Raw genomic sequence first — 26226 nt, forward strand, 5'->3', positions numbered from 1 at the left:
GCTGAGAGATTTGACAATTAATATATTAGAGGAGGGAGTGCCACCTAAGTTAATGACAGAGGCTATAGCAGTTGTCCTTCTGAAGGGAAAAAAGGATCCAGAGGATCCTGCAAATTTTTTGTTCATTTCTTGTACTGAAAATGCTAAAGTTGTAGCCAGAGTAATGGCATCTATGTCAGAGATAATGTCCTTAGCTTTGACCACGTAAAATTCATGAAACCAACACACACCCTCCCGTAAATGACAGAAATCACAAACAACAAAACATAACCAACACACAACCTCCTGTATGACACACGAAACAGCAAGCTTTGGTGATCACTGGAAAATATTATTGTATTTTGTAGTCTGGGCAGAAAAAGAGAGATTGGGGTAGGGTTGAGATGGAGGGGTAACTATTAGATATGCACAAACCATCTGACACTGTTAATCGGGGTAGTGTGATGGGAACAGTAGAGCACATAGTGGGAAAAGAAAGGTTTCTTATTAGAAAACCAATTTCATCCATAGCCATTATCAAGGAAAGGGTTCAGGAAATATGGATTCTAAGTGATACAAAGTAAGACTGCCCTTTTTCACAAGCTATCTTCATTTTGATAATGGAAAATTAGTACAAACACTGGGGCAGTAATTGGAATCTAAAAGGAAGAAGAAAAAAGGAGCAGCACAAGTCCATTTGAAATAACGGCATGGCAATAACATGGCTTTATTAACAGGAAGTATGGTAATAGTGGATAGATTTGGAGTGGATCCAGTATTATGTTTTTATTTGAAAAAAACATCATTGATGATTTATTTGTGGAGAGGATAGATGGAATACAGGGTTGTCCAGTATGGAAGGGAAGATAAACATATGGGTATCAAAGTTTCTCTAATGGCTGAGGAAATTATGGATAATAATTGGAAGAAGTTAAGGGAAAAGACAAACAAAAAAACAAAAAAAAAAAATGTGTTGGACAAATGGTAGAGTGAAAAACATTATGAGCAAGGATGATGATGATGACGATGATAATGATGATGATGATGATGATGTGATGAGCTGATGATGATGAAGATGGTGATGATGATGATGATGATGACTGATGATGATGATGATGATAATGATGATGATGATGATGATGGTGATGATGATGGTGATGATGATGATGATAGTGATGATGATGATGTGATGATGGTGATGATGGTGATGATGATGAAGATGTGATGATGGTGATGATGATGATTGATGATTGATGATGATGATAATGATTATGATAACAATGATGATGAGGATGATGTGATGATGATGATGTGTAATGATGATGATGATGGTGATGATGATGGTGATGATGGTGATGATGATGATGACGATGGTGATGGTGATGACGATGGTGATGGTGATGGTGATGATGGTGATGATGATGATGATGATGGTGATGATGATTGATGATGATGATGACAATGATGATGGTGATGACGATGATGATGATGATGATGTGATGATGATGATGATGAAGAAGATGATGATGATGATGATGGTGATGATGAATATGATGATGATGATGGTGATGATGATGATGGTGATGATGATGATTCTGCCTTTGGTCCTTACCTAATGAAGCATTTGAACATTTGCACTTGGGATGGAAGTATAGATGTGCAAAGGATGACCTATGAAAGGTTTTGTCAGGGATACTAAAAGATATAGAAAAGGGAAAGGAAGATTCTGTGTAGAGGAAGTGAGAAGTGGTGGAAGATGCAGAATTTCAGGTGATAAGCAGTAGCTGAGGTCTATATCACGTCATCAAATCACTAATAATAGAATGCCTCTTCATCAAAGAACTATTCATCAAAGAAACTTTTGGGCAAAAACTTTCCTAGGGCAAAACGATGGTTTGTCCTTTTCCCCATTGTAGTGTGATCTTGGAGTTGGTATATTTAGTTGGGGGGAGTGTAGCCCCCCACTTGCGTAGGTATTAGTTTTTTTTTTTTTGTTTTTTTCTTCAGTCACTAGGGCGGACTACCGTAAGTTTTGCCTAGGAAACTTTTGCCTAAAAAGCTTCTTTGATAAATAGTTCTTTCACTGAATAGTTCTTCAATGAAGAGGCATTTGATTATTAGTGATTCGATTATGTCATATAGACCCATGTAGCTGTTAGCATGGAAATGATATGCAGAGTAGTTATAAATGCAGAGCTGAAGCAGTTGAATGGGGAGGCCAACCTAGAGGAAGACATTAGTCAGATGGTGGAGAGAGAACAGAAAAATGTAGGTTTATAGGTCAATAGATTGATACCAGGCTGTAGATCCAGTAGAGCATTTGTGGCCCGACCAGGTAATTCCTCATCAGATTTAACAAGCTAGGAAATTAATACCAGACCACCCGACAGGATGAATCACTTTGGACCTAGTTACTTCACCTTTCCATAAGGGCATGAGGGGACACACTGGGGGGTGTGCTTAAGGTTGCCCATCCAGTCATCCATGCTACACTTAAAATGGGTTATAAAACTACTAAACATTACATATGGGGTGAATTAATTCCATAAAACAAGTATTGTCTGTGATAGATATCTATCTCATCAGCAGGTCCTATTTATATTATGGTGGAAGTTCAGATTTCATGGGCAGGTATTTAAGGGTGTTATAAATTTTGTGGATGTGAAGGACGTTGCATAGGACTCGATCCTTTGTGGATTTGTAGGCTAGCCACGGTGACTATCAAAACCTAACAGGACATGGAAAAAGAGTGAGGGTGCTTTAAGCCAGTCAGAGCAGCTGAAGAAGGACATGCCTTTGATTGTCTTAGCAAAGAAATGTTGTACTCTTTCAGGTTTGAGCATGTGCTTTGATAAATACATAGCAAATGGGGCTTTACGTGCTATAACTGGTCTGATAATGGGGGAACAAAGGGGGGTGATGGCTTCCTTGGTTGTAGAAGATATAGCCCTTGTAATCCATCTGGCTATTTAAAAGGTCTTAGTAACAACAGTGGTAACATAGTGGTCAAAGGATAGTTCATTGTTAGTGAAAGAAGTCCGTAATGACAAAGTCAATTTTTGGAGGAGGTTACATATGTCATAGGAGCATAAGTGCTCATATTTACCAAAGGAAAAAAAATGCTGCATTTCGTTTGAGGTGGTGATTTGAGCACCCATTTTAGTGAGTATTTGGCCCTCATGGAGAATCCAGAGATCAGATGGGGTGTTTGATGGCTTCCAGTTTGCAATCATCAGCAAACTTCATCAACCGCGGGACCCTGTTGTCAGCCTTGATATCAGAGAAATAGAAACCAAGGAGGAATGATATCATGCAGATTCATCGGGTACTCTCTTGGGTAGTATTCTTTTGGTTCAGAGTGTGTCCCTAGCACTGATTGGCCCGATTCTGTCCGTCAGCTGGTTTGCTATCCAATAACATAGAGGTTTACATTTAGTTTGATTATCTTGTTAATGATGATAAATGTGTATCAAAGACTTTGACCAAGTCAAGGTATGCAGTGTGAAACAATTTGCCTAAGTCCAGTGCCTCAAAGAATGTTCAAAAAACGTCCATCAGGATTAGAAGGCAGGATCTGACTTTAACAAGTCCAGACTGGTTTGGGACCAGGGTGTGAAGACTGCCTATTTCTGTGTTAATGAGTTCCATAATCATGCACTTCGTTGCCATAGAGATAAGGCTGCTGAGCTTTATGGATCCATCGTTTTCTAAATCCTTACTGGGTCCCTTTGTAGACGGAGATAATTATAGCAGTTTCCATACCTCTGGCACAAACTGAATAGATAGGCTAAGGCTGGATAGACTTAATAATGAATCAACCAGGCAATGTTTGGTGCTGATAAGAATCCCACCTGGCACATTATCTGGATAAATGGAGAAAATATTCTTAGCCTTGAAGACAACACTTAGGACATGCTCAGAGGTGCTAGGGGGGATAGGGCATAGGCATACCAAGGTGCTACAGATAAGTATGTGGAGATATGGGAATAGAATTTGAGCTGAGTTTGTCTGATAACATGTTGGCTATATCCTAAGGGAATGAGTATGTGATGTTATATTGTATTCAATCTGAGCATGGATGACTGGATGGGCAACCTTAAGTACACCCCCCAGTCTGTCCCCTCATACCCTTATGGAAAGGGGAAGCAACTAGGTCCAAAGTGATTCATCCTGTTGGGTGGTCTGGTATTAATTTCATAGCTTGTTAAATTTGATGAGGAATTACCTGGTCGGGCCACAGATGCTCTACTGGATCTACAGCCTGGTATCAATCTATTGACCTATAAACCTACATTTTTCTGTTCTCTCTCCACCATCTGACTATTGACTTCCTCTAGGTTGGCCTCCCCATTCAACTGCTTCAGCTCTGCATTTTTAACCACTCTGCATATCACTTCCATACTAACAGCTACCATGGCTCTATATTATGTCTGTGGTTCCCAACATAGCTAAAGATGGATGTGTGGTTATCCTCAATAAGGGTGGCAATTCTCAGTTCATATTTCCTTTAAGATGATTTGATCATTTTCCTAAGTTCTTTGTTGAACTTCATGTTTTTTTTTTCAAGCTGATGTTAGTTTTACTTTTATTAACTGGTAGTTTCTTCCTCTTATAAATGGTGGGGGGGGGGTGAAGTATTTTCTAGAAGTATAGACATGGGTATGAGGACAAGATGGAGGATGCATACAAGAAATGTAAGTAAATGCAGAGCAAGAAAATACAGAGGATACAGGAAGATTTGTGTGGAAAGACTGCAGTTATAATGACATGACAACATATGATGCTAAATGACTAAAACGGCAATGACAGTGAATCTAGTTGCTGGTTGCTCCTCTTCAACAATCCACACTCATGGGTGATGTACTTCAGGGTTGTTACAGTTGTGGCCACTGTGTTCATTGCAATAGGCTCAATCAGACTAAAACTTTCAGTAGTTGCAATACTAGTCATGTATATGACATCAAATATTTTGCTAATTGTTCGACGGATTGGGTCATATACCTAGCCACCTGTTCATGCTCGGCCTTTTATGTGGGCCAGACATCTAGGCCCGTGAAATTCGGGATCAGCCAGCATTTAAGTGACATTAAACTGAAAAAGCTCACTAATGCATTACATAAACATGTTGTCATTCATCCCTCAGCCTCATTTAGATTCACTGTCATTGATATCAGTAAGGGGGATACAATAAATAAAATTGGCTGGCACAATATACTTAATAATAAAGAAAAAATATGGATAATTAAACTAGGAGGTTTTAATTCCTCCTGGATTGAATAAATTATTGTGAGCAGCCAATGACTTTTCTTCTTTCTAAATGGGTGTGTGTATATAAGAAGTGCTCAGTCTCATTTACAGTTACACTGAGGAAGGATCTTAATTAATGCCGAAACCGGTCTGTCTGTATGTGTTAACTTTTTAATAAAGTTACACCTTATACACCTTGGTGCTGGCTTTCTTGATTTTTGGACTATGATTAAGAAGATTAAATCTCAGTTAATATCTGCCACATCAACACCATGCTCACACACAGTAAAGGATCATCTGAAGGATATCTACCACCATATCAGCACCATGCTCACACGTAGTAAAGAACCATCTGAAGGATATCTACAACCATATCAGCACCATGCTCACACGTAGTAAAGAACCATCTGAAGGATATCTACCACCACATCTGCATTATGCTCACACACAGTAAAGGACCATCTGAAGGATATCTTCCACCACCTCAAAATGCTCTCTCTCGAGGCACTCCTAAAAATGAAGAACATCGATATCTGTGCAGTAACTGAGACCTGGTTCAAGGCTCCAGAGAGCACCCCTGCAATACCAGGCTACAACTCTTGCCACACTTTTCGGCCACCAAACCAGGACCAAAACACTAAAGGTGGAGGAGTGTCAATATTCACCAAGGATATTCACAACACCAGGCTAGTTGCCCAACACAATGCATCTGAAATTCACCAGGTGCAACTAACAGTAGGTAAGAATGCAATCCAAATTGTAGTTTGCTACAGATCCCCCGCCATACCCCAAGATTCGCACTTCACCTTTCTAAACATACTGGAAAATATTAAGATAGAACTAAGCATCCTAATACTGGGTGATTTTAACTACCCTGCCATTAACTGGGAAAACTACTTCTGTACCAACACCTTTGCCCAACGGTTCTTGGAATTCATAAATTCCAATGCCCTGGATCAACTAATCCATAGTCCCACCAGGGGCTCCAATATCCTAGACTTGGTCATTACCAACATGGGAAATCTATGCTCCACACCTATGGTCAACCCCTCATTAGTCAGGTCTGACCATAAGCTAATCACCCTTAACATCCACATCCCATTCCCCCCAGTAAGGAAACCTCCATAAAAAACTTCTCCAAAGCCAACTTCATGCTACTCAAGTCAGAAGTGACAAACTTCATGACACCCATGCAGACGGGAACTGAAAGTTCAACTGCTGAATCCTGCACTAAGGCACTGTATGAGCACATCCACTCATGCATGAATCGTGCCATCCCAAATAGAACCAATATGCTCTCATCCAAAAAAAGGAAGCCAATCTGGTGGTCCCCTGCCATAAACAAACTTTACAACAAAAAGGAAGAAACTGTTGCAGAAAAGAGGAAAATCCCAGGATGCAAAAAACTCCCCTACCAGCCTCAGTAAGAAACTGAGATCCCTCATAAAATCCTCCAACGCTAGTTACGAAAATAAAATTGCCAAAGATTCCAAAGACAACCACAAGGCATTCTATAACTATGTCAAGAATCTAAATGGCAATGCTCAGATCTGCTCTGAGCTAAAACAGAATGGCATTAAATATGCTGATCCCAAGGATATTGCCAATATCCTGGCAGATCGATTCAGTGCCAACTTCACCCCCGTCTCACCCCGTAAATGGCCCATCTCAATATCAGAAGATTGCCAAATTCTGGTAATAATGGCCACACAGGTAAAAAAACGCACTCTCCAAAGCTAAGAATGCAGCATCCATGGGACCAGATGACATCCCGGGCTGTGTACTACATGAACTACAATATGAACTGGCACCTCACCTAAGTGTCATGTTTAATCATAGCCTCATCTCAGGTTTCGTGCCCACTGAGCGGCACAGAGCTACAGTTATCCCATTCCACAAGGGGGGATCCACCTTGGATCCCGGAAACTACCGTCCCATCAGTCTGATAAGCCTTATCTGTAAGGCCATGGAGAGTATTATCATGGAACTTATAAACAAAGACACTGGCAACCTTCAAACACTGGACCCCACCCAGTTTGGGTCCGTGAAGGGCCGATCTTGTCTTCTGAACCTGACTTCTTCGAATCAGTCAACAGAGCCATGGACAAGGGTAAGGTGGTCCACACAGCCTATCTAGACCTTGCCAAGGCCTTTGACACCATCCCCCACTCTGGAATCATAGATAAACTTACTAAGCTGGGCATTAATTCCTACGTCACCCAATGGGTTGCTAACTGGCTTACTGATAGAACCCACACTGTAAAAGTAGCCAACTCCAAATCCAGCTCCAGACAAGTGACAAGTGGAGTACCTCAGGGTTCAGTCCTGGGACCGCTCTTGTTTGGCATCGACTTCTCTGAAGTACAGGCCAACACGAAGGGACTCTGGCTAACAAAATTCACAGATGACTGCAAACTACGAGCTATTATTGAATCCCCAAATGATGTGGATACTCTACAAACGGGCCTTACAGAAACAGATGCTTGGTGCCAGAGCCATGGGCTCAAGCTCAATGCCAAGAAATGTATAGTTATCCCCTTTGGGAAAAAACATGTATCCGTGAATTACCATACAGGTGGCAGTACACTAAACACCGAAAGTGTGATAAGAAACTTAGGGACACAGGTGGACAGTGGTCTCACCTTCGATAACCACATCACCACAAGTCAGGAAATCCTTCTATGTGGCACATCTCATCACTAAGGGCTTTTCATCCATAAAAAAGGAGGTCATTGTCCCACTGTACTCATCTCTCATTAGACCCGGTATAGAATACAACGCCCCATTTGGTATGTACCTCTTAAGACATCTGCAACAACTGGAAAGGCCACAGAAATACCTCACTAAAAGAATCACAGGCCTAAAGCAGATGCATTATGCTGACCGCCTTAAAAAACTCCAGCTATACTCTGTCGCATATCGTCTACTCAGAGGCGATCTCTGCTTAACATACAAGGCCATGTCAAACCCAGAGCTGTTGGACATGCTACACTTAAAGAAATCCCAATCCCTCAGAGCCACATGCTCCAGGGATCTAAACCTTGTCATCACAATAAACAAAATACGCTGGAAGGATAGGTTCCTGACCCAGAGACTCCCCAGACTCTGGAATAGACTGCCCATACATGTCAAGCAGAGTGCCTCTTTGGTCCTCTTCAATAGGAATCTTGACGATTGGATGGGAGAAAGGAAATTCACCCCGGGGATCACGTCAGTCACCCTGCTAGACAGGGGTCCAGGGAAGTAAACAGTGTTGGAAGAAATAGCCAGGGAATTGTTATGGCTAGGCTTGTATAGGCCCTAGGGCTGATAGCCTAGTAACAACCTATGAACCTATGAACCTGAGCACCATGCTCACACATAGTAAATAACCATCTGAAAGCTATCTACCACCACATCAGCACCATGCTCACACATAGTAAAGGACCCCATGAAGGAAGATGACAAAGCATTAAATATCTCAAATTCCATAAGTAAAGACAGGAAATGGTGACTTTACTTTTAAGAACACTGACTTTACACTCACAACATTGGACAAAGATTGGGTTAAAGTTAGGTGTTCTTCCAGGGCTGGAAACCATGATGTTACAAGGACTCTAAAGTCCTTTTCACTGGACAAATATGACTAATACTTATTGGTCATCCATGTGGGATTTAATGCCATGAGGTGCACAGCCACGGGAGAAATGCTCAGAGACATGCTTGATCTCACCATACATGTGTCCAGTGCAGGTAAGACACTGCTCCTCAGTGGAATCCTTCCATCACCCAGAATGATACCTATATACAAATAAATAGATGATTGGCTACAACAACTGGCTTCATAGTTGGTGTAATTCTAGAAGTTGTTCAGTATGTCTCGGCATGGGACATAATGATTCAAAAAGGATGGCCTGCTTCTCTCATTCCATGGCTGTTGCACGCTGCCTAAAGACCTTGTTGCTCTCATACTGCCTTTTTATGCAGAGTGCACCTAATGGACACAATAACATAGCAGATATTAATGTAACATTTTCCAGCACTAAATTGGAACATAACAGGATGCCCCTTCTCAATGCCAGAAGTCTTAACAAGAAATTGCCTAAGCTTGAGGCTGTCATGTGACTGAAAGCATACACATTTGCATAGTTTCACAGTTTCAGTATAAAGGTAGCCCTTCCTCCATGCCTGACTTCTGTTCCTACTACTGTCTATTTGCAGGACATTAACTCTAGTGGCATTTCCATATTTGTAAAGAATAGCAGCACCACTAGACAGATACCCAGAACAACAAACTGAACTCATTCAACTCCATCTTACCCTGAACAAGACAAAATAACAGAGGTTCATAGAAGGTCACTAGGCTAAAGGTCCTAGAGGCATTACAAGCCTAGCCATATTTATCCCAAGTTGCCCCAATTGCTGGTGGTTAGGTAAGTGCAGTTCACAGAGGCAAGGGTCTATGGTAGTTAATAACAACTTCCCCTCTCCAGGAGAGACACAGGGTGCCACCACAGGAGAGGCTTTGTGATCACTCATCCAGTAATCTAGGTTACATTTAAAGAAGGTCAGGGAGGGGCTGTGTTTTGTGTGAAATTGATGCTTGTTCCAGAGAAGTGACAGTCTCTGGGAGATGTATCTATCTCTCCAACATGACCCATTCATGTCAGAGGGTAGGTTAAGAACTATGGAGCGAGTAACCCTCATGCAGTTTTATTTACGAATGTGTGGCATTTCTAGCAGACCTGGTTCAGAGACTACCCTGTAAACTAGGCACAGGTTACCCCTTAGCAACCTGTAGGAGACAAAAGACAGTGAGAGGGATTTCAGTCTTTCCACGCAAGACTTGTTTTGTGTAAACTGTAATTTCTAGGTGAGAAACCTCTCTGGCCTCCCCAATTGTTGTAGGTTTCTGGTAAGGTACATGCAAAAGGGAGCATTGTACTCAATTTTTGGTTTGATGAGGGCTGAGTATAATGGATTTATAACATCCTTAGATCTAGATGTGATGCTTTTACTTATAAGATGTTCCACATAGAAGGGTTTCCTTACTACTATGGATACATGGTGGTCAAAGTTCAGGTTGCTATCAACCTGAGTACCCAGATAATGTCTATATCACTTCATAGTTTCATAGTTTCATAGTATAGTACTAGGCTATCTGCCCTGGGGCATTTGTAAGCTTAGCCATAGTGATGTGGCTTTTGCCACCCCATGAAATGGTACAAAAATGTACAGAATAAATCAAGAATACTGTGCCTCTGTCTAGTAGTGACACAGTGAAGGTACCCTATATAATAGAATTAGTTTACTGTGCCCCTGTCTAGCAGTGACACAGATGTGACCCCTGGGGTAAACTTACGATCTCCCATCCACTCATCAAGATTTCTCTTGAAGAGAGTCAGTGAGGGGCTCTGCCTAATATGAACTGGGATCCTGTTCCAAAGCATGGGAAGCCTCTGGGTTATGAATCTATCCCTCCAGCATGTCCTATTCATACTTGTGCCGAGGTTTAAGTCTTTAGCTCTCGTGGTCCTGATGGATTTGGATTTTTTGAGGTGGAGCATGTCCATCATATCCTGGTTGGACATGGCCTTGTACGTCAGGCAGAGATCACCTCTGAGCAGGCGGTATGCTACTAAATAGAGCTGAAGTTTCTTTAGTCTGGCAGAATAAGACATATGTTGGAGACCCTTGATCCTTTTGGTGAGGTACTTTTGTGGTCTCTCCAGCTGTTGCAAGTGCCGGGTGAGGTACATACCAAATGGGGCATTGAACTCAATCATGGGTCTGATGAGGGAGGAATATAGGGGTACAATGACATCCTTGGATCTGGATGTGAAACCCTTCATGATGAGGTGTGCAAGGTAGAATGTTTTTCTAACCACTTTGGCAACGTGGGTGTCAAATGAGAGGTCGCTGTCTACTTGGGTCCCTAAGTCTCTGATTACTTTTTCCGTACTCAGTGAATTGCTGTCTATGTGATAATTTGTGGGTGCTTTGTTTTTTCCAAAAGGGATGACTATACATTTTTTTGGCATTTAGTTTAAGGCCGTGACTACGGCACCAGTTGTCCGTTTCAGTGAGGCCTTTTTGTAGGATGTGTGTATCTGCTGGTGTATCGACTATGGCGCCTAGTTTGCAGTCATCTGCGAACTTTGTCAGCCACAGCCCTCCCATGTTTGCTTTAACATCTGAGAAATAAAAGCCGAACAAGAGGGGTCGCAGGACAGATCCCTGTTGAACACCACTTGTGACTGGCTTTGAGTCAGACACTGCTCCAGCGATTTTAACTTTATGGGTTCTGTCCTTTAGCCAGTTTGCAACCCATCTAGTGACATAAGGGTTTACTTTTAAGCTGTTTAGCTTATCTATGATGCCTGAGTGGGGTATTGTGTCGAAGGCCTTAGCCAAGTCCAGGTATGCTGTATGGACTGCTTTGCCCTCATCAATGGCTCTAGTGACAGTTTCAAAAAGGTCAACCAGGTTTAAAAGGCAGGATCTGCCCTTTACAAAGCCGAACTGGGTGGGGTCAAGTGTCTGTAGGTTCACTATGTCTCCGTTTATGAGTTCCATAATGATTCTTTCCATAGCTTTGCAGACCAGGCTAGTCAAGCTTATGGGGCGGTAGTTTCCAGGGTCTGTAGAGGCACCCCCCTTGTGGAGTGGGACCACTGTTGCTGTATGCCAGTGTTCAGGTACATATCCCGAAGTAAGGCTAAGGTTAAATAGCATTTTTATGTGTGGGTTTAGCTCCTCTTGGAGTTCACGTAACACGCACCCCAGGATACTGTCAGGTCCCATTGATGCTGTGTTTTTTGCTTTGTTTAGGGTGGCTCTCACTTGGACATCTGAGATGACAGGGAGATTACATTCAGCTGGGATAAGTATTTCTTCTTTTGGGGGTGAAGGAGGCGAGAAATTTGCACTGAACCTGTCAGCCAGAATGTTAGCAATATCTGTGGGTTCAGTGTATTTTTTTTTATTTTGAACCAACTCTGAGCATATCTGAGGGTTTCCGCCCAGGTTTCTAACATAGCTGAAGAAGGCTTTGTGGTTATCTTTAGTGTCCTTACCGATTTTTCTCTCAAAGTTTGCCTTGGATATTTTTAGGAGAGAACGTAGTTTTCTGCTAATGATGATCAGAGATGTCTTCCCTTCATGGGATTTCGCTCTGACGTGCAGTAGCTTCCTTCTTTTGTTATACAATTTGTTTATGGCTGAGGTCCACCAGACAGGACGCTTACTTTTGGTGGAGAGGGACTTGGATTTGTTTGGGATTGCATGATCCATGCATTCTTGGAGATGTCCATAGAAAGCATTTGTGAAGGATTCAGCATTGTGGGATGTGGTATCCACTGGCACAGTGGGCTTAAAGGATACCATCTCAGTCTTAAGAAGAGTGAAGTCTGCTTTTGAGAAGTTTTTCACTGTGGTCTTTTGTGCTGGGGTGGAGGTGGGATATGTATATCCAGGGTGATTAGTTTGTGGTCAGATCTCACTAGTGAGGGGTATACTTCCGGTGTGGAGCATTTTGTCCCCATGTTTGTGATGATCAGGTCTAGTATATTATCTCCCCTAGTGGGAGAGGTGACTAGTTGTTCCAGTGCATTTGAATTTATGAATTCCAGGAACCTTTGGGCTAGGGTATTAGGGCTAGAATAATGTACCCAATCTATGTTTGGGTAGTTGAAGTCTCCCAGTATGATGGTATTTTGTGATACATTCATATCCTCCAATGTCTTCAGGAAGGCTGAGTGGGGTTCTTGAGATTGGGAGGGTGGTCTGTAACATGCTACCTGTTGTATAGCAGTTTTGCCTATGGTTAGTTGCACCTGTATGGTCTCTGATGCAGTCATCGAGTACGTAAATATCGAACGCTTACATCGTTGAATATTTACATACTCTAAGAAGTTATTGTGGGGGGGCTGCGCCCCCACACCCACCGCTAAATATATATTCCTACTCTGAGACCACACTACAGTGAGGAAAGGGCAAAAATCCTGATCTTCTCTGTACTGCAAAAAAAAAATTCACAAACTTCACATACGTGAATATTCGACGATATAAGCATTCAATATTCACGTACTTGACGAAGTGATTGGGAATCCCCAGATCACATACCACTAGGTCTACACTTTGTGGGGTGCTGTCTATAATGTCATTAGCAGGGATGTCAGCTTTCCCAAAGTGAATAATATTGCATTTTTTTTTTGGCATTTAACTTTAATCAGTGGCTTTGGCAGCAATCATTTGTCTGCATTAACTCTGCAGTATATTAACATCATTGGAGAACTCAATGATTGCTCCCAATTTGTAATCATCAGCAAACTTGGTCAGCCACAGGCCATCCAAGTTTGACTGAACTTCTGAGAAATAAATTTCAAACAGTAAGGGTCCCAGCACAAAAACCTATGGTATGCCATTGGTGACTGGTCTTTAGCTAGAGGTGAAGTCATCCACTTTGTCAGTATGTGTCCTGTTGGTGAGCCCATTGACTACCCATTTAGCAATGTAGGGGTTAATCCCAAATTGGAAGAGTTTTTCTATAATACCTGAGTGGGAGAATGTGTCAAATGCATTGGCTAGGTCAAGATAGGTGGTTTGCATTGTCTTTTCCTCATCCAGATTCTTGGTGTCTTTCTTGAAAAAGTCAACCATGTTTAACAGGCATGATCTACCTTTAATGAATCTGAGCTGGGTTGGGTCCAGAGTTTGGACATTACCTATTTACTTGTTAATAAGGTCCATAATGATTCTTCCTATGGCCTTGCAGATGAGGCTAGTCAAGCTTACGAGCCTATCATTCCCATGGTCAGTCGATGATCCCCCTTTGTGCAGAATGATTACTGTTGTCCTCCATTCTGCCTTGACATAGCCAGTTCACAGGCTGTGATTAAACAGGGATCCAAGTAGTTCTGCTGGGTCATGTTTTAAGTTGTTTAAAAGGTAACCAGGGGTGTTACCTGGTCCCACTGATGCTGTACTTTTGGCCTTAGAGAGTGCTGAGATGACCTGCTCTCTAGAGATAATAGGCTGAGGAATTGTGGCAGGTATACTTTGGGGATGACTGGAGAGGATGAGGGGTGAAGTTTGATCTAAATCTGTCAGCTACCAGGTTGGCTATTACCTCAGGTTAAGTATGTGTGGTGCCATCCACAACCAGTTCAGTGCGTAGCTGGGTATTCCCTTTTAGATTGGTGCCATCCACAACCAGTTCAATGCATAGCTGGGTATTCCCTTTTAGATTTTGGATGAGTTAAAGAATGCCCTGTGATTATCCTTAGTTAGGGAGGCTATTTCTGCTTCATAATTAGCTTTGGAGGACTTGACAAGATCTCCAATTTGTTTGCTTAAGGTACAGAGGGATTTCTTCCACCATTGAGCCAATTCCCTCTTGTTCTTGGATGTTAGTTTCTGTCCCTTGTTGTATAGGAGTCCACCAGGGTATCTTTTTTTTTTTTGGCTTTTAATCCAGTCAGGTAAAGATGATTCTATACAACTGTTTAAGTGGTTATACAGGGCACTGGTGTACACCACTGCATAGGAATCCATGTTATCTGCATTCATGGGGCCTTTGAAACTTCTTATACCATCACTTAGTGGGAAGTAGTTTGTCTTTGAAAATTTCTTAAGCATTTTTGAGGTTGATGGGGTATCTAGTGTTATAATATTATCAAATGAGACCGATTCATGGTCTGCTCTTTCCAGTGAGGACATCACATGTGGAAGCAGGGTGCAGTGCTCTCCCATGTTATTGCGTACTATGTCCAGGACATTTGAACCGTTTTTTGGGTGTACTAACTAGCTGTTCCAGAGCATTTGCATTGACAAAGTCCAACAGCCTCTGAGCCAGCATGTTTGTGGTCATCTATGTTTCCCAGTGGATGGTGGGACAATTAAAATCACCAATGACTAAGATGTTGGGCTGTATGACAAGTGACTCCAGTAAGTCTATGTATGCAGTATTCTTTTCCTGTTGCATGGTGGGGGACCTATAGTTGGTGACAACATGGCAGGGGACTTTGCCTCTAGCTAATTGGACATGGAGTAGCTCAAGATAGTCATACTGTTTGACCAGTCTTGAGTTGTACTTTTCCTTAATGAAGATGGATACACCACCTCCTTTGGTTCTTTCATGCTCAGCTTATGGTCTGAATGTATGGAAGGCATTGTGACCAGGGTACTTTCCCACACCTTTGAACCATGTCTCAGTGACTGCAAAGACATCAGCATCTTCCAAAGTGGGGAGTACTTCCAGAGACTGGAGTTTCTTGTTTAGACTCCAAGAAAAACAAAAAATAGGAAGCCCAGTCACCAAGAAAAACAAAAAATAGGAAACCCGGTCACCAAGTTATGGTTTCTTGTTTAGACTCCCAGCATTAAGTAGCAGTACGGTGAGTTTATCTAGAGAGGGTTTTATGTTGGGATGTTGGTTATTTTGTCACTGCATAAAAAGGCACAATAGGGGTGGCTAATGCCTTTGCCAGTATCCGAAAGCCTAGAGGATAAAGGTGCAAACCATCTCTGGAAAAGCAGCGTGGCCTGTCAACCATGTCTTCCCAGGATAACAGATATTAGATCCACTTGGACTGACACCAGAAACTAAGAGAATTGTTAAAGTCAATTATTTTTTGTTTGCATTGTGGCATCATCCTTGGAAAAGGTAGAATGCTGCTTATGGCTAGGCTAATACCTGCCTTTGACACATAGTCTGAAAGCTAGTCATGTCTCTCTTCATACGTCCAGTAATGTATACCTCAAGTCATTCAGCCCCACATGGACTATGACAGAATCCTACACTTGTGGTGGAGTGACTTGAGTGCTTAAGTGACATGATGGATCCTGGCACCTGATGGCAGCTAACCGCAACCCGCTCCTTATCTAGCCTGGTGAGGGGAACATCTGTGTGTCTCACAATGGAGTCACCTATACATTAGTTTTTTGTGGTTTTACACCTTGTGGGCTTATTTGTTGAGACACTGGTGTGTGTGTTATTATGTGTTGTGTTTTTTTTTTCAATGTTATGTGTGTAAGTTTTTTCCATTTGGGAGGCCTCTGATCTTTTGCCAAGTTATCAGTGAGTACCTCTGCATATGTGGGTATATGTGTCATGTCCTTATATGTGTATGTGTGTGTGTGTGTGTGTGTGTGTGTGTGTGTGTGTGTGTGTGTGTGTGTGTGTGTGTGTGTGTGTGTGTGTGCGTGTGTATGCTGCTGACAACCTGTTTGGCATTTGATTTCTCATTATGTGAGAATCTTGCCTCCAATTTCATAGTGTAACTAAATCTCTCACAAAAGCTATTGTTTGTTTCAGGAATAAGTGGTTGTCAGTATACATGAGACAATTACTATATTCCCATGTCTATTAGTCTGGCCAGAGAGATGATGGGAAACTGGCCATACATGACAGCAGGCGCTTACTGTATGTTATATTAGGGAATGGTTTAATTTGACAGGACTGTGCTGGTAGCACCGACTACAAGAGGGACCTATACTTTGTGTAGGCTAAAGTTGATCAATAAGGCAGACCTGCTCAGTCCACAACTGAGTTGCACCTAGAGCAGCAGAAAAGATTGAAACGGTTTCACTAGCAGCTGTTTAGGGAAAAGATGATCTTCTAGGCTTTTGCATCTATACAGGGCACTGCCATCCACTGCTGAGCAAAGAGCAACACCACACAAATGCAACGCTCACATACAAGGAAAGAGAAACAAGTTTTAAGCTAACTACCAATACAGAAAGCACACAGTAAGCCTTTCACCAGCAATCCCCAGACAGGTAGGAGCAGCACACTTCTGCCACAAGGGTGCAGAAAAACCCTTCTTAATGTAGAATAGTTGGCTTGGAGCCCAAGTGTAACAAGACCACACAAACTACCTACAACAGCCCTATAACTAACAGATACAGTGTAATACAGTGCAATTAACTACTTAAAGCAGCAGCAGACAGTATAGTTTTTTTTAAACTGCTGAAGTACATTCACAGTATATGAGAAGTGCAAAAAAATACTTTATCATTTGTTGACCATGAAATTCTGACTAGAACAGAGCCTGTTTTCACAGCAGGCCTGGGAAAAAGCACTCCAGATGCATGTCTTTGGAATGTGGAAGGAAACAGAGTACCCAGAGGAAACCCACGTGAATGCAGGGAGGACATGCAGAATCTGCACAGAAGGCACTCCAGCCAAGAACCGAACCAGAGAACCTCTTGCTGTGAGGCAACAATGTTAACCACTGCACCACTGTGCCTCCACCCTTAAAGCACTTTTGTGTATTTCCCAGCTCATATAGACCATGTAAACACCTAATGCCATTAGATGAATAATCCCAGTTTTCCTAATGTAAAAGTTCAGCAAAGGAGTGTCCAGAGTGAAATGCTGCCACAAATTTAAAGATATGGATACAGCAGTGTACTTTAATCAGATTATAAAAGTGGAATTATTCAATAAAAGTACTTCACTTTGTATAAATTAGCCAAAAGCCACTCAACTGTACAGAATTTATAAAGGCACCAAAAACAAGATAAGCTTATTAATTAAGCCCTCCAGCCAATAAAACTGCATGCAGAAATCTCAAGTGTTTCCCCAACCTAAACAGATTAGGTTACCTCCCAGTGCACTAGATGGAACATCCACTGACCTCTTGATATAAAACAAGTGCTTGCTAGAGTGCAAAAATACACTGCTTTGTCCAAGAACTAGCTAAATAATGAATTCAAACCAAGCAAATCAGTAGAACAGGCAATGAGAGGCAAAATGGACTTTTTTAATACAAGCACGATGAAAGGCAAATAAATAATTCAATGTATCAACAGCAGTGTAGAAAGAGATGAGCTTATTAAGCTCAATTTACAGTAGTGGTGGGCAGCTTAAGACCACCAGGGTTAAAAACCTTATCATGAAGGGATTCTCATCTAGATCAAGGGAGGTTATAGTCTCCCTTTACTCATCACTCATCAGACCAATGATTGAGTACAATGCCCCATTTGGAATGTATCTGACCCGACACTTGCAGCAGCTGGAGAGGCCACAAAAGTTCCTCACCAAAAGGATAAAGGGTCTCAAAAATCTATCCTATGCTGCCCGACTGAAAGAACTCCAGCTCTATTCAGTCGCTTACCGCTTGCTCAGAGGTGACCTTTGCCTAACATACAAGGCCATGTCAAACCCAGATTTGATGAATATGCTTCACCTCAAAAAATCTAGATCCATCAGAGCCACAAGGGCGGGAGACTTAAACCTCGACACGGCTATTAATAGGACGTGCTGGAGGGATACATTCATCACCCACAGACTCCCTATGCTGTGGAACAGAATCCCGGTACATGTGAGGCAGAGCACCTCGCTGGCCTTGTTCAAGAGAAATCTTGACCAATGGATGGGAGATCGCAGATATACCCCAGGGATTACCTCAGTGTCACTGCTCGACAGAGGCACAGCAAAATAATGGGTATAGTTCCCCATACTAAAGGGGTGGCGTAAGCCACAAAATGATGGGCTAGGCTTGTAAATGCCCTCGGGCAGATAGCCTAGTATGAACCTATGAACCTATGAACCTAATCAACAAAGGGGAAGGTTGCTAAGAAAAACTAGCAGGGAATCACCAGTAGTCCTTTAGTTTATGCAGACTTGAAATCTTTTCAGTGAAAGACAAAGCTTATAGTCTGCTACAGGATACCCATTATATACCCTGATGACCATGTAAGATTCCTAAGTGTACTCAAGGAAATATCTATTAACTAAAATGCCTTTATCATGGGAGATTTCTACTATTGCTCAATAAACTGAATCACATTTTCTTCCAAAGTTATGTCCAGATATTCTTAGAAAAATGAATATAAATTCTTTGGAATAAATACTTATCAGGCCAAACACAGGACATAATATTCTTGACCTGGTCATAAATATTATTGTCTCTGCATGTCCTACCCTTCTAGTTTCTCCATCCATTGTTAAGTCTGACCATTAACTTGTAACATTCTCTTTCAAAATCTCTAAACCCCTTGCAGAAAATAATTCCGAATTTAGGGATTTCAAATGGACAAACCTCCTCAAACTTTATGATTAGCTATCAAAATTCACTTGTAATATCATCATACCTAACACCAACACAGCTGTTCTTTGTTCAAAGGAAATGTATTCCCACATAGTTAAAGGCCTAGACCCAGCTATTCCTATAAGAATCATATATAATGGGAAGTTTAAGAACAAACCACTCTGATGGTGCTCCATATTAAATAAACTCTATATCTTCTTAAATCATACACCAGATCTAAAATTGTTCATATAGTATTTTCATCAATTATATCAGTAAGGAACTAAAAGCTACTATCAGGGATAGTAAGGTGAATAATGAACTTAAATTAGCTTATGATCTTCTTTATCTTTCAGCTGTTCCCGTTAGGGGTCACCACAGTGGATCATCTGTTTCCATTTCTTCCTGTCCTCTGCATCTTGCTCTGTCACACCAACTAGCTGCATGTCCTCTCTCACCACATCCATAAACCTTATCTTAGGCCTTCCTCTTTTCCTGTTACCTGGCAGCTCCATCCTTAGCATCCTTCTGCCAATATACCCAGCATCCTTCCTCAGCACATGCCCAAACCAATGCAATCTCGCCTCTCTGACTTTGTCTCCAAACCGTCCAACCTGAGCTGACCCTTTAATATACTCATTTCTAATCCTGTCAATCTTTATCATACCCAGTGCAAATGTTAACATCTTTAACTCTGCCACCTCCAGCTCTGACTCCTGCCTTTTTGTCAATGCCACTGTCTTCAACCCATATAACATAGCTGGTCTCACTGCCATCTTGTCGGCCTCCCCTTTCACTCTTACTGGTACCCGTCTGTCACAAATCACTCCTGACTCTCTTCTCCACCCACTCCATCCTGCCTGTACTCTCTTCTTCACCTCTCTTCCACACTCACTATTACTCTGAACTGTTGATCCCAAGTATTTAAACTCATCAACCTTCGCCAACTCTACTCCCTGTAGCCTCACCTCCTTGTCCTCCCCCTCACTCACACACATATATTGTGTCTTAGTCCTAATTAGCTTATGATGCAAAGGATAATTATTAGGCATTCTGCAGTTATATTAGGAAACTAAGAAATAACAGCCAGAAGTCTTGTGAACTTCTCGAAATGGCACCACCACTCCAACTCTCTAGACACAGGAAATACACTAGCCAACAGATTTAGGGCAAACTTTACCCCGAATGAAACTAGGTCAGTTTCACAAATTCATGAATCTCTTACATCTCCTAATACCACTGAGGAATGCGCACTGACGGTGCTTGCTAAAACCAAAAATACTTCTCCCATGGAGGCCTGATAATTTACTTGGGTGCCTAATTACACAGTGCCAAAGAAGCCCTTGTGGAACATTCCTTAAATTGTTTATCCTAAGCTTAGCTACACCATTTACCCTGATGTATGGAGAACTGCAATGGTGTGGTGCCTATCACTGACCCAGGAAACTCTAGAGTCATTAGCCGGCTTGTCTGATTCGCAGACATAGAATGGGGCATGTCTGACCTTATGAACTATGTTGTCAAAAACCTCAGCATGATAGACATGCATACATGTATCTTTATCATGGGAAGATTTGAGAAAGTTATGCAATATGTTAACAATGGTTGTACTGTTTATACAGCTTAAATTAAATGCAAAAGTGTGGTATTTTCACATTTGATGAGCAAAAGTCTCTCTCAGTGTACAGTATAACCGGTACCCCCCTCCAAAATGATAACAGTCAGAGATCTTTGATCCTGGGATGATAATTGCCACTTCTTCAACCAGCACATGTCATCAATAGTCATAAAATCCCTCATTTTAGTAGATGTAAGCTCTAAATGAATATCATCCCTCTTTTTGCAGCCCTAATTTGACTAATTATTGAGTGCAATGACCTTTCCAGACATATTAAGTAATTGGAAAGGCCCCAGAGGTTCCTAAGCAAGAAGATTGCTAAAGTCCCTGCACTACCAGAACAACATGAATCTCTCCCTTTACTTGGTGTCTTATAGACTCTTGCATGGTGCTAAGCAGCTTGTACTCCATGCCATTACACATCACTCTCCTTTTCTTTCATCTCCTGTATTTTTGCTTTAGTAATACCAGAACTAGAGTCTTAAATATTCACCAGCACATAAAGAAAACAAATTAGAGAAGCAAATGTCTTGTCCAATGCCTAATCCATCACTGAAGCAAACTTTCCATGGAAGTTAAACAAAGTGACACCGTAATATCCTTCAAATTAAACCCACAAAATTGAATGGATACCCATAAATTTACTTTGGGATGGAACGGTTTGGATCTTCTCTTCTCTCCTTCACTTTACAGGTAGTTTGAATTATTACTTACCCTCTCTGAGGCCTTCACTCATTTCCACTGATTGCCTCTCTGGTTTCTTTGCATTCCACCTGGTTTACACCCCTTGTGCTATCTCCCTCCCCCAATACAAAGTCTATATTAGTATCCTGCTGAGCATGGAGCCATCTTTAAATCTCTAGTCTCCCACCAGGACACAAGTGCTCTTCAGAAATTACATTCTGCTAACTGGTAAGCCATTAGACCTCAGGAATTTCTTTTAAAAGTGTTCAGATTTGTAAAGTAATACTTACTTTTTGCTGTATTTGGATTTATACAACTAGTATTCATTTTTCTGATTCCTGACTACTGATCTGCCGTTGTTACCTGCTGTTATTATACCTGGCTGATTGTTTCCTCTCAGCAATTTCCTACTCCTTTGGCGCTGCCCGCTCCGTTCGCCCTTCGGGCTCACTCCGCTCCCCTCCCTGCCCCCATATCTCACCCGCCCCTGGGACCTCTACATTTATCCCCGCATAACCACACCCACCACATTCCCTAGCCAATCAGAACATATTCTTCTCTCCACCCACTCCATAGCAGTCCAATCCCACACCCACCCTTTCCCTCTCTGAACACATACCTACTATATACAATCCCCACTCATCTCAACATGTCCTACACTCACCTTCCTCTCCTACTACTAACTCTTCTAACTATTCTTACCTCTACCTACCTCATAACCTACTATGAGCAACCTTTAAATCCTACCTTTTGTACTCCACACAAACATACCCTAGCTACCCCCAACTACACTCACAACCCATCACAGTCCCATATACAGCAACTCATATCTTGAACCTAAATATCATCGTCTCTCACACATCAAATACCTTATTCTTCGACTCACAAAACACTTGCACAGCATCAAAACCTCACAACTAACTAACCTTATTCATGGTTTATCATTAATTGATGGGGACATACACCCCAACCCAGGCCCAAACACAGACATACCATCCCCTAATTCCCAAACTATGAAACCTATGTCTACACCACAAACTAAACCTCCCAAATCTCTCACAATAGCTCATCTTAACATCCAGAGCATATGTAACAAACTTCCTGCTCTTCATGCCCTACTAGAAGTCCAACAGTTTGACATTCTCTGTCTTACTGAAACCTGGCTGAAACCCACAATAAAAGATAACGAAATTATCCCCTGGCTATAACATCCTAAGACAAGATCGCCTTAACAAAAAGGTGGAGGAGTAGCTATACTCTTCAAAACTGGACTGGAAATAAGTAAATCAGCCCTTACCCCCACATGACTCTAATGTTGAACTGATTATTTCCAAACTCTCCTAAACTCACACAAAACTATTAATATTATCTGCACTTATCTTCCCCAGGCAACAATTCCCCATATTAGAAGACCTACTAAACTGGTTTTCAATTAATCTCCTTCAAGAAACAATACTACTAGGCGACTTTTAATATTGATTGGAACATGTGCAAACAAACTAATCCATCTACCATTATTAACCTGCACGGATTCCATCAAACCATTAACTCCACAACTAGAACAAATAAAAACAATAACAAAGAAACCATTCTCGACTGGATCTTGACTAATAGTCCCCAACAAATGTATTCAACAGGTACCCTCCCAGACGACCTTAGCGACCACTCTCTCACATACATCATTAGGCACAAAACTCATCTAACAACACCTCCCTAATTCGCTCATCTCGCAGCAAAAACATTTTAACCTTCAGCAGTTTCAAAATGAACTCAGCTTGATTAACTGGTCACCTCTAAAAACTCTCCCAATAGATGAAGCTGTTAACCACTTTAATAATACCTTTCTTACTATTCTCAATCATCATGCCCCCATCCCTTCTATACGAATGAAATCTAAGACAGCTCAATGGCTAACAACCAACACCAAACAACTTATCCTTAGTAAGAATAAAGCATGGACTAAATGGAGAACCACGAAAGACTCTTTTGATCACCTTAGCTTCAAACAAAAAAGGAACAAGACTAAGCTTGCTATCAAACAAGATAAAAGGAACTATTACACCAAACTACAGCAATCCTCCCACCACCAACCACAAAAATTTTGGAAATCAATTAACTCACTACTATCCCCCGGCAAGGTTGAAACCCCCAACCCACTAGGCTCCTGCCCTGACTCTCCCCTACAAACAGCTAACACATTCAATAACTTCTTTACTTCAACCATACTTAAACTGGCCAACCAACAAAGCCCTGACCCTCTTTACTAGGTAATACTAACTGCACTCCACCTCTATTTCAACTTAAACCCATACCTACTTCCTATATTCTTAATTTACTTCAGAAACTCAAACCCTCAACCCCCTCAGCTGACAAATTGCCAGCAGAATATCTCCAGCTAGGTGCTAAAGCTATTGCCTACCCTATCTCTATTCTAATCAACAGAACCATTAAAGAAAGTACTATACCCTCACTCTGGAAAATCTCCCACATCATCCCTCTCTTCAAAGGCGATTCATTTGAGTACTCGAACTACGCCCTATAGCACTGCTATCTCCTATTGCTAAAATAATGGAGAAATGCATCCACAAACAGCTTTTAAATCACCTCCTATCTAATAACCTTTTAGCTACTTGCCAACATGGCTTTCGTCCCTACCATAGCACCACAACAGCCTTATTATCCTTCATAGACTCCATTAATATAAACCGGAATAACAATCTTCTTTCATCTGCATTCTTTGTAGACCTGTCAAAAGCCTTTGACATGGTGAATCACCAACTCCTCCTACATTGTTTAAAATCTCTCTCTCTCAATAATCTTGCTTTAAGCTGGTTTACTTCCTATCTGCAGAATCGGAAACAAGCTGTTTTATGGAACAACAATCTTTCCGAACTTCTCCCTACCACTTTAGGAGTACCTCAGGGCTCCATCTTAGGTCCTCTTTTATTTTCCATCTTTATTAATGACCTGTATCTAGCCACCCCACTAACTACTTGCATTCAGTACGCCGATGACACCACCATCATCTGCTCTGCCACAACCCAAGCTGACCTCCACTCACTTACTCAAAAAACTTTTACCACCATAGAACAATGGTTCTCCAATCACTGCCTTCTCTTAAACCCTAAGAAAACTAAACTTCTCCTCTTCTCACCCACACACCTGTCTCCCCCTATTAGTTTCACACTTACTTCTAACAATGGCACCCTTATCTCTCCTGACCAAACAACCAAACTTCTAGGAGTTACTATCGACAACCTACTAAAATTTGATTTTCATATCCACTCTATCATAAAAGCAACTAACAAAAATTAGGTTCTCTCTACAGAATCAAATCTTTCTTAACTCCTGAAGCAAGAACTACCATAGCCAGAACTTATCTTATCTCTACTCTACTATATGCATCCCCCATATATACTAATCTTTCTAAACATAACATCAATAGGCTTACAACAGCCTATAACAACATTGCCAAATTTGCCACTGCCTCTCCATATAAAACACATCACTGCCTGAACCTCCTTAACCTAGGGTGGCTGGAGTTACCTCACCTAATTCAATACTATCAGCTTACTACTGCCCATAAAGCCCTTCACCACCCAGAAAAGATACCAATGCTCTCCACCCTGATAAAACCCTATAACAACCTAAAAACCCTACGCTCTTCCAATAAAATACTGATTCAAACCTCTCTATCAAAGAATACAGCAGGTGACTCTATATTTTCCAACTCAGTTGGTAAAATTTGGAATCAACTTCCTACAGACCTCTTAGCCCAAACTTCTATCACACTATTTAAAACTCAACTGAAACATTTTCTAACCAATCACTGGCTTTGCTCTTGCAATAACCCTAGCTGATGACGTGCCTCCTACCTTCTCCTGCATCCTTTGCACTGTCTCCCAACTCTATTTCTCCGTTTTATTTTTCATCTCTACCTGAGAAATTGACTCTCTCAACTTCAAACTAAAATTTTCTAGTAACTCTATCTTTTGCTTTTAAACTACTTAATTATTTCTGTCTCACATTTTATATACCTGTACTGAAGAAATTTGATAGTCTCTGTTTTCACCTTTTGAACTTAATGCCTGTTTTAGTTGAGTCTTAAATTCACTATGTAATTATGAATGCCTGTTTTAGTTGAATCTCAAATTACCTTTGTACTTTGACCTGTACTGTAGAAATTTGATAGTCTCTGTATTCACCTTTTTGAACTTACTGAAAGGAAAGCCTATATGCCTGTTTTACTTGTGTCTTAATTCCCTATGTAATTTTAAATCCCTGTTTTAGTTGCGTCTTAAATTACCTATGTACTTTGAATGTATTTTTTTGTTATTATGCATTAGATAGTGGAGCTTTTCTCCTCGGGCCTCCACTGAAAATGGACATGTATCCAGTTGGACTAGCCCGGTTAACAAATGTAAAATAAATAAAATAAAATAAAATTCTTTAGAAGAGAGAGGGGTAGAGCATGAGGGCAGTATCAAGATTTAAAAGATCTTATGACCAAATTGCCTTGTATTGCCTATGATCCTTTAAAATGTGAGTCACTATTCAGCCCTAAAGTTCAGCTGCCAAGCTGCAAATCCTGTAGTTTTGATGCTCAGCCGGCAATGCAGCTCAATGCAGCTCATTGCAGCTCAATGCAGCTCAATGCAGCTCATTGCAGCTCAATGCAGCTCT

This window comes from Protopterus annectens, chromosome 5.part0 (genome assembly GCF_019279795.1).
Source record: "Protopterus annectens isolate FY-2018-M chromosome 5.part0, PAN1.0, whole genome shotgun sequence".
In the NCBI taxonomy this organism is placed as follows: domain Eukaryota; kingdom Metazoa; phylum Chordata; order Ceratodontiformes; family Protopteridae; genus Protopterus; species Protopterus annectens.